The sequence below is a fragment of the Anguilla rostrata genome, chromosome 16 (genome assembly GCF_018555375.3).
Source record: "Anguilla rostrata isolate EN2019 chromosome 16, ASM1855537v3, whole genome shotgun sequence".
NCBI classification, from domain to species: Eukaryota; Metazoa; Chordata; class Actinopteri; order Anguilliformes; family Anguillidae; genus Anguilla; species Anguilla rostrata.
The window spans coordinates 33312705-33326637 of NC_057948.1; the positions used below are offsets into that span (position 1 = coordinate 33312705).

General features: G+C 39.0%; 1 protein-coding gene across 10 annotated transcripts in view; it reads right to left on the reverse strand.

The window, feature by feature from the left end:
* Positions 1-13933, reverse strand: part of LOC135242132 (transcription factor SOX-6-like) — a 215634-nt gene that overhangs the window by 189525 nt on the left and 12176 nt on the right. For 2 of the 10 annotated variants that reach the window (XM_064313057.1, XM_064313061.1), the window contains one exon: positions 8747-8805. The exons of 2 other annotated variants lie outside the window; for them this stretch is intronic. The gene's annotated coding sequence lies outside the window, so the exon portion shown is untranslated. Of the gene's footprint in view, positions 1-4619; positions 5143-5730; positions 6367-8746; positions 8806-13933 lie in introns of those variants that run through there. 6 more of the 10 variants (XM_064313058.1, XM_064313053.1, XM_064313055.1 and 3 more) reach the window with 5 other exon arrangements.

Sequence of the window (13933 nt, forward strand, 5' to 3'; positions counted from 1 at the left end):
GCTGACCGTTTATTTACAGCAACAACAAAAAAAAAAAACACCCTTTCCACCGCATGTATTTTTCCAAATCATTTTTTTTTTTTTTTTTTTAAAGCAAACCTGTCAGTAAAGAAAAAACACAGCATTTCCCATGACATCAGTGACCCCCCCACCCCCAGTGGGCCAGCAGTGCAGGAAGATTTTCGGGGGGGGTGCAATGAACCGGAGAGCACAGAGAGAGAAACCCACAGACGGGCGCTGTCGTCAGGGACGGCTCGGGCCCTGACGACGACCCGACCACGCCCTGCGGCATCTCGCATCCCAGACGGAACCCACGGCGAGCGCGCGTCTCCGAGATGATTTGGCGATCCTCAAGGGGGGGGGGGGGGGGGTTTTAACTGGCTCAGAGAATCCCATGCCACATTACACCCCGCTCTGCTGCTTCACTAATGCAATATGTCCTTATTAATATTTATTTTGCGTCCTCCACAGGATCGCTTGTGTGTCTGAAATGGATTCATGTGTGTGCCAGTATCAGCATTTTAACTGTAAAAACGGAGCGATCACGGTCACAAATGCGTCTTCAAAATAATTCTGAGCATGACTTTTAGAACAGAACATTCAGGTGAAACAAAACACTAGTTATGTGTGTGTGTGTGTGTGTGTGTATGCGCGCATGTGCACACACACACACGCAAAACCATCCAAATTAATAATTTAATCTATGAAAACTCACACCACAAAAATGGAACTGCATAAGCTGGATATGATGCCCATAATTAAAAATCTTTACTTTTGCAAGGAAATCAGTGACAAAATCCTACAGCAAGGTTTTAAAGCAGAACCTACAGCCACTCTGAGCTCCATCTACAGAGCCCGTCACTTACATGCAAAGCAACAGCGCCAAACAGCTGAATTTCCCAGAAGGGACTGTTGATTATATTTTATTAAACCACAAACAATCAACAAGCGGCCCTTCATATTTCAACATTAAAATTAAATTATGCGGAATTTGCTCTAATAGTATTACATACTGGTAAATACGGGGAAGCAAGGCCAAGCAATAAAAGCGTTCATCTCCGATTCCTTCTTTCTGACCGACGTTTTGAGCCGTTTTCAAAAGCAAACTGCAAAGGAAAAACTGCCCTTCATGAGCAGGAGAGGCCCTGAGGACCAGAAGAGGACTGTCCATATTTCTAACATTTCTAATCATCATCATACGATGTACAAAACTATGGACAATGCACAAAATCTGATGCTGGAATTTCAATTTAAGCTGCACGAACTGCACAACCAGAGGCAAAAATCTGGCACTTAATGTGAAAAACAAACAAATACGTACTAGTGCATAACACAGGAGTACATAAATTATAAGTACATATGAACTGAGCAAAGATGAAACAGAAAAGTGTTATAGATACTGTCAGCTAATTAGAACACAAGTAATTAAAACTGCTCGTGCTCAGAGACTAGACGATATATGCAGTCATTGATATGAATTACATTTTTATCTGTGTGTGTGTGTGTGTGTGTGTGTGTGTGTGTGTGCGTGCATGTGTGTGTGTGTGCGTGTGCGTGCATGTGTGCGCGCAACTGGAAATGTGATGACCAATTTCTCAGCTAGAATTTTTTTTTATTAAAAAACAAAAGGTAACAGAAACGGCTTTCTCTGCCACAGCGTTGCACAGTGCCATCCGCAGAACTAAGCGAAAGTAAACCACCCAAAGTTCACTTAACACCCAAACTTAATATTGACAATGCCTCCCTCAGTGATGCCAGGGAGGCACATGAGGTCCCAGGAGAGGGCATCACCATTCAATTAGCTTAAAACTGCCATAAAGGCTCACCCAACCTCCCCTTCCACCTCAACATGCTCACACCACAATATCACAACATCCTGTTTAGATTCAACAATGGACCGCACATGAAACGAAAACACTGCTCTTTGGCCACTCGTTATCCTGATTTCAGGCCACAGAGTCGAAGGCGGCACAGCGCGTTGGACACCTTGTGCTTCACAACAACCTCACATCGGGCGAAGGAGGCTTTGTCATCTGGCACTCTGACCGTTACGGAATTTCACAGGCAAACATTCCGTCAGAAGAAAACATTTTTTAAAAATCTAACTCAATTACATTTAAAATTATTTCTGGTATTTTCTTGCAGTTGGCATTTGTGTGTGTGTGTGTGTGTGCATAAACCAAGTTATAATTGTAAGCACATGGCTGTCAAATATGTTTATTGCAATAAAGTATAAAATTTTACAAATAAGTTTTTTTAATAAAAAGGTTATTTCTTCCAGCCTCAATCAAAATAAATCTTGTGGATTTCAAAATGTCAACAAACTGATAAAATGGTGATGTTACAAAAGGCGTTACATATTCCTAATAAAATTAATAATAATAATCATGCAATCAGTTAAGACAGTGGCTGTAACATAGGGGATACAAACGTATCAAAGCTTTTGAAAATAATAGTTAGTCTTCTTTTTTGTTTGCAGTCTTTTGAACGTTTTAAATTACAAAATTAAAGTCGTGCGTTGGAAACTCAAAGTTTTACAATAAACAGATACATCCCTCATTGCTCTCGGATTACAATACGGGATCAATTTAAACACGTTAGCCACTTAAAAAAAGGGCGCACGCGGCGAACCATGCGGTTTGGGTGTGCCAAACTTTTCTCCCAGATCTCTGAATTTACAGACACCATACGCGGCAGTGAGAGTCGATATCTTTTATATCCGGACACAGTTCGGAAATGCGCTTTCATCCAGCAAAACCGCAAGTTCCTTCACAGCCTACGCACGTGCCGATAAGACGCGAAGAAATCTGCGCAAGACCGTAACTATCAATACTCAAAACAAATTACCCAATACACACACATTTTAATACCTGAAAATCTACAAAAACTTGTAAAAAAAATTTTAATGAACATGAGAGATAACGGTTTTTGCACGGTATTAGAGGTGAGTAATCTTTGTGAAATAAAGTTACATTTTTTCGGTTGCAAGAAAAATAAAACGAGGATCTTTCCGCGAGTCGTACATGGTTTGAGATTTCAACACAACATAAAAAGAACAACAAAAGGACGAGATGGTTATGTGATTAATGTGTTTATGTTATAAGTCATGTTTGTTTCTGGGTTTAAGAATGATTAACGTATACTTTCTCACATAAAAGTTCGCTTTGGTGAGATATGATATCTTAATTGATATAATCTTTCTGTTTACATTTGAAATCCACGGGTAAATGAATCAAATTAAACAAGAGAGCAAGAAAGAAACGGATAAAATTGTATTTAAATACGAGGAGGGTGCTCAGGCGGGTTAATGATTTATTCCTTATTCATAGTGCGAGGTGAAACGATTGTCCGACGCCCATCAAAAGACCGCTTCAATCCACCGGTTCGACTGACTGAGTGAATGAACTCCCCTTCATTGAAATCCCAGACAGTGAACTGCATCCCTGTATAGCAGGGGGGACAATGTGCTGAATTGGCAGTCTAATTATAAATGTGCCATTTGGACTTGCATTGGACTCCGGTGCCGTCTTACCTTATGAGGGAACTTCTACTGAGAGCTAACAGCAACTGTTCAAAACAAAATACCGTTAGGGGATCAAACTTCAACCCAACAGAGGGACAAGCCAGAGGATTGTTTTTCACACAGCCCCTCGCATTGGACAAGAATGCTGGCCTATTATAAGACGGACAGTTATTATTACGGAGTTGACACAATTTATTTTATTTATTTTTTTACTGAAGAGTTAAGCTGTGTTTAATTAAGGTTTCACAATCGCCTATTGGTTACCAACAATGAGCCTATTGTACTTGTTTTGGAGGGTTAGTTAAATACACAATTGGAGGAATACGTCGTTTGAAATTGATATGAAGACATAGCCTATATACCGATAACTTTTTTTTTTAATCCAAGGAATACATTTATAAAAGATTCTTAAATTGTTCAGCTATTTGTATTGCAAACAGTTCGTCTTTATCAGGACTACAATTAAATAGACAAAATCTATTTAATTTCAGTCTTCGACAGCGTACAATGTTTCTTACTAAAACGTTATCGCTGCGCATGCAAGTTCAGGTCTAGGCTTTATCTGGAAAACCTGCGTGAAGTTTAGGGAAACACCCCGAAAATGATGGGCTATCTCCGTATTCCAGGCGAAGGTCTTTCGAACGGTGTTCATTTTGTCCATTCAATATTCTGACACATAAAAATACTATTTTCAGCATTTCAAGAATCAACAGAAGGTATGCCCCAACTTCACCAAATTATGAACTAAATAAAACGACTAACAATCCCAAGGAAGCGCTCCAGGCGAGTGTAAAACACACTCCATAATAGGTAGCCCACTGCAAATTGTCCCAAATCACAAGCCACGTCCAAAACAAAATAGTCCCATATTTCTCAAGCTAAAATATTTGTGGATAGTGCCCGATATAATCCCAAAGCCCAAATACGAAGTAAACTAATGTATAAAATAAGTATGACACATAATTTAACAGAATGTTCTAAATTCAACATTATGTGTACCACTGCTTTCAACAATACTTTAAGATAAATGAAATAAAACTAAATAAGACAGAAAAACACGGGCCATTAAATCGTTTAACCGGAGTACAAGACTTACTTCGTCAAGTTTCCCCTGTCCGGGAGCGCGTGCACAGTTTTTGTCAACGGTGAAGGAAACCTTGTTTTGTCCAGGTTGTGTATTGTCCCTCTCAGCGGATCAAGTTTGGGATGAGGGGTTTATTTAAATTTATGGCATATCCATTCTTTAAAGGTCAATTTGCGCGACCTCCAGGGAAAGTTCTGTCCAAGAAGAATCCAGGCTATTACGACCGGGCTAAAAAAAAATCCAATTTTTCGTTTGATAATGAGAATATTATTTTTCATATAGGCTACATGTAGGCCTATATAATCAATGAATTTAATTCAAAATACCAATCTCGTGCATTGAAAACGTCCCCAACTCGAGATAAAATGCTCAAAACACACAAAACTTCAAAATAAACTTTTAAAAGCCTCAAATCATTTTACCGTGAACTTAGATACCTAGCGTTACCACGTCATTGTCAATGAATAGTACCGCTCTGTGGACAAATGTGAAACTGCGTCCCAGTCCGGTATCTGCAAGCCCCGCATGACTGTCTGCGCAAGGCGATATCCAACCAACTTCCACAAGATTTCTTAACGTTGTTCGTGACATTATGTATACGATAAGGTTTAGATCACAGCGCAATGTTGTCGAGTTTGATTTTCGTCGCAGACCTGCTTTGTGTAAGATCACGGTTTTCAAGATTAAAGAAAATACACAAAGAGAGCACAAGCCGCATTTCACAATAACACGAAACCCACGACAAAAGCACATGGGTAAAACTTCGTGCAAGGAAACAAAAGTTGCATTATTCAATTGATGGAAATTATTAATCAGGATAAACAAAACTTTGAGATAAGCAGGCTACAAACCCTCAAATGCAACACTTTATCGTTAGGATCGCAAAGAAAAACAAAATAAATTACATTAAGAAATATAATACCGCAATAAAAATAGAGACCATAAATATCGTCCCGTTTTTTAAATGACAACTAATGTAGCAAGAAAAACATCAACAGGATAAACCTGTTCACTGACAGTAAGGACTGTCAACACTGTCACGAAGCAAAAAAAACAAGCAAAAAATCGAACGAAAATACAACGTGAAAACATGAAACAACAGGTTCAAATGAGTCACTGTTACCTTAATGTTGTCCGTTTGGAAAAGACAAACGGCGGTCCACACGGTATCCCGTTCCGGTGTTTGTAATAAATTTTAAAAAAAACACTACAGCTATAATGAGGAGGGAGAAGAAACTAACGACTTCTGGTGTTTCGACGGGCCATGGGGAGGGAATCCCGTTCTTTCGGAGAAGTTCAACTGTCAGAACTGCGAGGAGCTTTTTGTGTTATGATCTGTGTTGTTATTTCTCTTCTTCCTCCTTTAAGAATCAAATTGAGGCGACGGTAAGTGCTGTCAATCTTGGCAATCAATGTGAGCGGCCATGTCGCAAGTATTCAAAGCATTTCCCGTCGTGCAACATCAGAAAGTGAGTGGTCAGGGCATTGATCTGAGCGAAGCACGGAGCCTGGGCTCCCCCTCCCAGACAAGACAGGAAAGAAAGAGCGAGGGAGAGGGCTCGGAAGAGTGTCGACTGTGCGAGAGACTGTGAATAAGTCAAAGGGAGATAGACAAAAGACGGGAGGGCGATCGCTGGAAGAAAGACATCGAGCGAAAAATACACGATCAAAGTGCGAACAGAAAATTACAACATTGTCAAACGAGGGGGCTTAAAAAGCTGCTTCCGGATGGAGCGTGCTTTTTTTCCTGACAAGCGTAGCGTTCATAAAGGCTACACAAATGGGCTACATGGCGCTTTATTAAACGTTTAGCTGCTAAAGTTAACAAGGAGGATTGAGGAAACATGCGGTGGCCAGATCTTTCTTCAGTTTTCAGGGCTACCGTGAGACTGTCAATTATGGCCTATAACAAAATAAATAAAATAATAAACTGCTAAAATCAGTACCCTACACAACAATGAAAATCTCAAACGTGTAGAAAATTGAATGAATGACATACAGGGGGGGGAAACCCAATTCTTCCCTACGACCAGAATGTAGGCTATTGGGCACGACACAAGAGCATTAGCACATATCGCTCCGTTTTAAATAGCCTAAATGCTTGTGGAAAGAGATTAAACAGAGACAGAGATTAAAGGAAGAGTGTGAGGTGCTCCTATTTGCACTGACCGCCTGCCCGTTATAGAAAGGATTAACAGCAATGCTATAAAAAGCTCAATTCTCGTCCTCGCGTGAGCCTTGGCAACGGTTGCTTATAGGAACTCGACAGTGCAACTTAGCACAGGGGCACAAGTCAACCAACTCCAAATAAAATGTGAAGCGGCGTAAAGTCTTCTAAAATTGCAGGAAATCGATGTATCCCTGCAATATTCAATTTTACAATTAATTGCTCTGGTCAACTTGAGGAGCTTTGGACCTAAGGATCACTGATTCAACTATTTTTTCTGGATAGTACAGCCCATGTTGTAGGCTAGACGAAAAACATAACGCCACCATTTTTTAACTTTTAAACGTGTATTTTGTTATTAAAGGTGCGTAAAGATAGTAAGTGCTCTTGAAATCTCATGATCTTTTTATAATTTGGTTTTTAATTTTTGTTTTTTTATGCCAGTTACGCGATGTTTCTGATAGTGTTTTTTTTTTTTTTTTAATACGGCGTATTATTTTACATACTCGGTTGCTTTCTGGTTTAAAGGTTACATTTCTTATAGCTTACATTTTTTTCAGGGTCAAATACAGTTTCCTTTGTCGCATTGGCACGTACTGGAGGTACACGTGTGGACATCTTGAGGCAATTAGCCTACGTTTTCATTGACCGGCTTGAAGCACAATCAAGTATTGTTTAGGCTAATGAAACTGAATAGCATTAGTTAAGCACAAATGTAACATCAATTGTCGTCATACACTGCTGAAATTAACAGTGTGTGACCACACGCGTACCTATGGCGCAAACACGCCACCGTCGACATAAGTGCTATAAGCACAGGCTATGTAAAAAAATTTACCTGACTGTAAATTATGGGGTTCAAAGGCTATTCGCGTTTGAAGAAAAGTGTGTATTTGAGTTTAAAATTGGGAAATTTCCTATCTAAATGTATCAATGAACATGCGATTTTAGATTAGACTACCTTAACTATAGGTCTAGGTTCTATTTCAACTTTGGGGAGACGCACTGTTGGACCACCTCGTCTCGCGTAGTCAAATGTCAGGTCTCACAAACATACGAGCAAGTCTATCAATTAAGTTGTATAAAAATATTGGGGGTGGCGTGCCTCCCTACGCGCATCACTTTAACAATGCATTTAAAATGCCAACACGATCTCGGATACAGTTTTTATTTTATTCTGCTTGTCCATCACTAATTTTGGGGCTAACTTTTCCATGCCCACACGTGTCTGCCGCTTGTCACATTCTGCGCAACGTCAAATCCCTGAGAGAGAACGTCTCGTGCAGTATACCAAAAAAGTATAGGCGTTAAATTATTGACCAACTCAAATAAGTTAAAGTAATTTAAAAAGAAAACGATTCACACAATTAAGGGAAATGTATGCCTAAGTTAAATGATAAACGATGTCGATAATAGTTTCCGTGCTTTTTCCATATGCACACGGTTACATTCCATCACTCTAAGAACCGTCAGAGTCCTACAGGTAGTGTATTCAAAGGTTGACGTTCAGACCTAAGCATTAAATTTGATTTCAGTATTCCCATAAACTGGAAAAAAAAGCACAAGACAACGGTGACTTGTATTCGATGCACAAACTGTTTTTGTATAGTGTATAAAGTCTCTCCTCACTCAGTTTAAATGAAACATCACGCCAAACATCTCCAAGAGTCTGCTGGTCCTTTGAACTACAGCCCAGTAAAAAACGCTTAATGACATCTTGCAGGTATGACAATACTACATGAATGGTATAAAAAAAAGAAGGAAAAGCAAGAAATTCAAAATAAATTAGTTTAAAAAATTCCCATTCTTTGAATAAATAAGGGTACCTCAAAAAGGTTTTATAATCCGCACCATAAACACGCGTGATAAAGTACCTTCCCTTCTACCTGTATGGTAGGCTACATCCGCTGCAAGCGTTAGAGAAAACAATTGCTTAATTGAATCTCTGCTGATAACAAAATTTTGTACTTACAATTGCTGGGCAGAGCGGCAGGAGGAAATGTTCTTAGTTAACTGAGGAGTCAAACAAGGCTAGAGAGGAGAGGAGAGAGAGAGGGAGGGGAGGGAGAGAGAGAGAGAGAGAGTAAGAGAGAGAGAGAGAGAGAGATCCCTTCACCACATGTCATCACATCTGGCTGGATCTTATGTCTTTGATTTTCACATCATTCTCTTTGTTTCTGAGAAAATCATAACCACACGTCACAACTTTTTCACCCGGTTCTGTGTCCCAACAAGGATCGTTTACATCTAAGAATTGTATTAGAATTTAAAAATACTCAAAAAAAAAAAAAAAAAAAAAAGTTGTTTCGAGTTGTCGGTAAAAAGGGAGCATTCTGAAGCTCTCAAATAATAATGAAACGGACCAATGTAACCTAACTGTCCTTGAGGAAAATGGGAGTATCAAAAGTTTCTGTGGGGGATAAGATGCTATTCTTCTTAATAGAACAGAATCGCGACTAAAAGGAAAAAAACATCAACCTTTTATGGATGCGGTATCGCGTTTCTTGCAAGATCTCAAGTTACCGAGGGATTAGCCTGCCTGTGCATCTTCAGCACAACTTAATTATCCATTTACAACTAAAACACCTACATTCGCATGAAGAGAACTTCTTTCCTTTCCCCTTCTCCCAAAAGTACTACTCTAAAATAAAGGCGCCACTGTGAATTTTCATGTAGCGCTCGCTTCTCCACAAGAGCGCACGTTTAGCGCGCGCATAGTCCATAATACGGCGCGTTCAGACACGAGCAATTGCTTGGTCGCGATTTGAACATTTGAACAGACGAATTAATTTGACGAAATTTGCTCTCTGTTCCTCCCAGGTAAGCGGAATTGAATGTGTTTTGATTCGTTCATTTATTTTTATTTTTTGACACAAATTATCCAGATTTAAATTTTGGCGTAACTATTTTCTGTGGTTCTGTATTCAATAATATTGGTGGTTTACAGATGCATATTATATTCAGATTGAAAATATAATTAGCAGGATTGTCTACACGTCTTAATATTATTTAAATTCTAAAAATGATGTTCTCAGATTAAATTATAATAAATATTGCCCGACTGGAATGTTTGGTCTACATTAACACAGGTATAGGCTAACGCAGCCTATAAAATGAACAAGCATTAAATGTGTCTTTAATAATGTGCTCCTGAAGTCAGAAACATTAGGTGCACATGTCAATACCCAAGTCTATATCTGACATGCAGATCCGGGGTGATAAAACAGGGCAAATAGCTTTGAACTCCCGAACGTGTGCAGGTATGTGGTACAGTCAACGCGTTTGTCTAGATCTCAGCACGTGCCTCACGCGCCACCCTTCGGCGAACCTGGGAATTCCCGCTCCAGGTTCCGCGTGGATTTGGTCTGGGCGACAGTAGCCTATTGTGCGCAATTACATACAGCGAAACAAACGGGACGTTAATTACGGGGGAAAAACATATTAATTTAAAAAGCACCAATTGCTGTATTCGCAGTTTAATTCCTAACTGTACATTTGTATATTTCATATAACAATAAAGTTAATGACCGTCAGTAGGACAAATGTTACCGTGTCAAGGTGCGGCTAATTGAATAAACAAACAAAATAATTTGAATCAGCTATTTAAATATGTTTAAGGGTGTATATTTAAAGGAGGAAACCGGTTTTATTCAAGAACATATTCATGGTACACGCGCCAGTCGCTGAACGCATGACACGTAGTCTATGAGTGATAAATACTAATATATGCTGTGTTATTAAATTCATTAGCAGTTAAATTGAATAACATCTGATCTGTATTATAAGAAGGGAATTTAATTAAGATCATGGATCTTTAATTTCATGTCATCAAATGTGTATACGCATAACTGAAATAGTTATTTTTTTGTGAGGAAACAATTTCATTAGCCACCATTAAAAAAAGGGAACAAAACTTTAAAATTGACTGTTGTTCAATACGTTTTTCTGGAAAGAGATATGTCTATTGCTATTGTCTGTAGGTTATATACATGTAAGCTATATTCAGGAGGCAGGGTGACATTTCCCCCCTAAAAAAATTGAACTGCAACAATGCCGTCAAAAAGGTTCTCCTCCGCACATTGTTTAGCGAGTTTCCGATTAAGTATTTTAAATGAAGTTCTCTCAAGGTTCTCTCATTTTGAGCAGTTTTTACTGGGAAAGTTCGATGTTCATTATTTAAGACGTTACCCAAAGGATGCCATTCAAGGGTTCGAGTTTCTCCCAATCGCTGAGAACCGTGTTCTGAGGTTTTGTGTCTATTTCTAAACTGGGAACAGCCCATTACATCTTCTTGATATCCATTTATTCGTAGGCTCTGTCACGCGATGTAGGCTACGACATTCACTTCTGACATTTAGCTTGGTGAGTGGTGAGAGGACGAACCTAAAGCATTAAGGGGGGACAAGGCTTGTTCGTGGGAACATCATTTGTTGGTTAAAATATATCGCACCAAGTAAAACAAAGTTACTTTACAAATACGTCTTTGAAAATATTTGTTTCACTTCACTATTTCGGCTGTCAACGTCGCATAATATGTGAAAAATTAGAATAGTTTAAAAATACATTTTCTTCCGACTTCAGTCTCTCTCTGCATCTCACACACACATGCCACACATGCTTTTGATGATTCCCATCGACCCTCCCTTTAATCGCAGTAGAATTTCGCACTCCCAGAATTATGACACTGACCCACTTCCTTCCCCGATTTTAAACGAAATTTCATTTTGTTTTCCTATAGTTGTTGTCCGGTGTGAATGATTTCAAATTGAATATAACCTATGAATAACCGCCTTCACATACAGATAAATGCAAAAGTATTGGGACAGCTGTGTCAAAAAGGTTGTTTTTCCTCTGTACTAATCAAATTACTATTTCAAATCAAGCAATTACAATGATGCAAAATTCAAAATGTCTGCATTTATTTCATGTTTTTTTTTGTTGGTTTGTTTGTTCTTTTAAATAGACATCAATCCATATTACAACAATGGCATTCAATGAGTCACTCAGCATAAGTATTGGGACAAAGTAAGTTCTGACAAATTTAATGACATTGCTTACCCCCTTCACATTTGATGGCTGCATTGAGTCTGTGAATCACAGCCATCACCAGGTTCATGATGTGATCCCATGAGAAGCTCTGCCAAGCCTTTGCTGCTGCCTCTTTCTGTTCCTGTGTGCTTGCTGGGGTTTTACTTCCTTTTCCTTTCGAGCTGATCGAAACGCTGTTCACTGATTGGGCCACGTCAGACATGTCCACCTTTTCTTTCTGACAAGCTCCTCGGTTGAGTTTACCCTACCTTTTGGGTCATTGTACTGCTGCGTGATAAGCTTACATCCAACTAGTTTGGTGGGATTTCTCTGAATATTGGCAGACAATATGTTTCTGCAGACTTCAGCTGTCATTCTGTTGCTGCCATCACTGGTTACATCATCACTAAAGACCTGGTAAAAACTGGGTCCAGATGCAGCCATACAGGCCCAAACCACCACACCGCATCGATGTTGCTTGACAGATGAAGCAGTATGCCGAGGGTCCAGAGCAGTCTCTCTCTTTCTCCGCACTTTCACCGTTTCCTCTGGTAATGGTTTGTATTCTTTGTCTTCATCTCAGCTGTCCATAGGCCTTGTTTCCAAAAGTCATCATCTCATCTTTGTATTTCTTTAGTTATTAATTTGTTCTTTTGCAAATTCCAGTCTCGCCTTTCTGTCCTTGGTGCTGATGAGAAGTCTATATCTGGACGTGGAAGTCCTGTGTGCACAGTGTCCTGTGATTCCTTCACAGCCGATGTACAGTATGGAGATCATCAGCAACTACTCCAGCTGACAATTTAGGATTCTTTTTTCACAGCTCTTATTGTCAATCCTGTCATCACCTTCTGAAGTCTTCCACTGACGGCCTGATCGCTGGTGATTCCCAAGTCCTCCAGTATTTTTGTTTCTTCTTCAGGGCATCCCATACTTGATGTTTGGAATGCAAAAACATTTTGCAATAGCTCGATTTTTTTTTCTTTCATCCTCACAATAGCTTTCTTGGTGTTCATACTCAGTTATTGGGCCCTCGTCTGCAGTTTTATCTTTTAGCTCATAAAGTGGAATCTACAAACACTTCCAAAGGATATAACCCATGTTCAGAGACTCACAGCTTTCCGTTTATAAATAATTAAAGTAATACGGAAAACTTGTGAAATTTGAACCAGATGACCGTCATTTGTCTCAATACTTACACAGACTTGACGTAGGGGGACTTGACTCACTGAATTACATTGTTCTAATATAGTTCAATGTCTGTTTAAAAAACACATGAAATACATGCAGACATTGTGAATTTTGTATCATAGTAATCATTTGATTTGAACTACTAATTTGATTATTACAGAGGAAAAATAACAAATTTGACACTACATTTAACGGTATATCCATATTTTCAAAAAAGACATCACTAAAAATGTTTATATGTACATATTCAAGAAATCAGAATAACATGTGACCATGACCATAACATCCCAACAGCATCTTGTGGAGATGGATTATAGGCAATGTTTAAAAATTTTTTTAAAAGATGGACAATGAAGTCTACTAAAACAGCATGCTACTCTTTTACAACCTTTCATTACACATACCCATGTGTTCTTTATGTGTATGTTACTTATGAGAAAATTCTGTTAATGATTTCTCAGAAAGTAATAAACACAACGAACAGGTTATGAGAAACGCCCAGCTATAGGATAGTTAATTTATTCTGCATGTACTGTACCCCATTCAGAGCAGACAACATCACCAGCTTTTCTCACGCACATGGAAAGAACACAACAGAGAGGAGAAGGTACCTGTGTTATGTAACCTCATGAAAACCAGACTGAGATTAAAAACAGGTCAAATATCCACACCTTAAACAGCTCAACTCACTGCCACACAATGGCTGTCAGTGCTGTCACTTGTACAGTACCACACATCCCACACTATATGATACTGAAAACCAATGGAGATACAGCACAGTAAATATCTCACTAGAGATACAGCACAGTAAATATCTCACTAGAGATACAGCACAGTAAATATCTCAGTAGAGACACGGCACAGTAAATATCTCACTAGAGATACAGCACAGTAAATATCTCAGTAGAGACACGGCACAGTAAATATCTCACTAGAGACACGG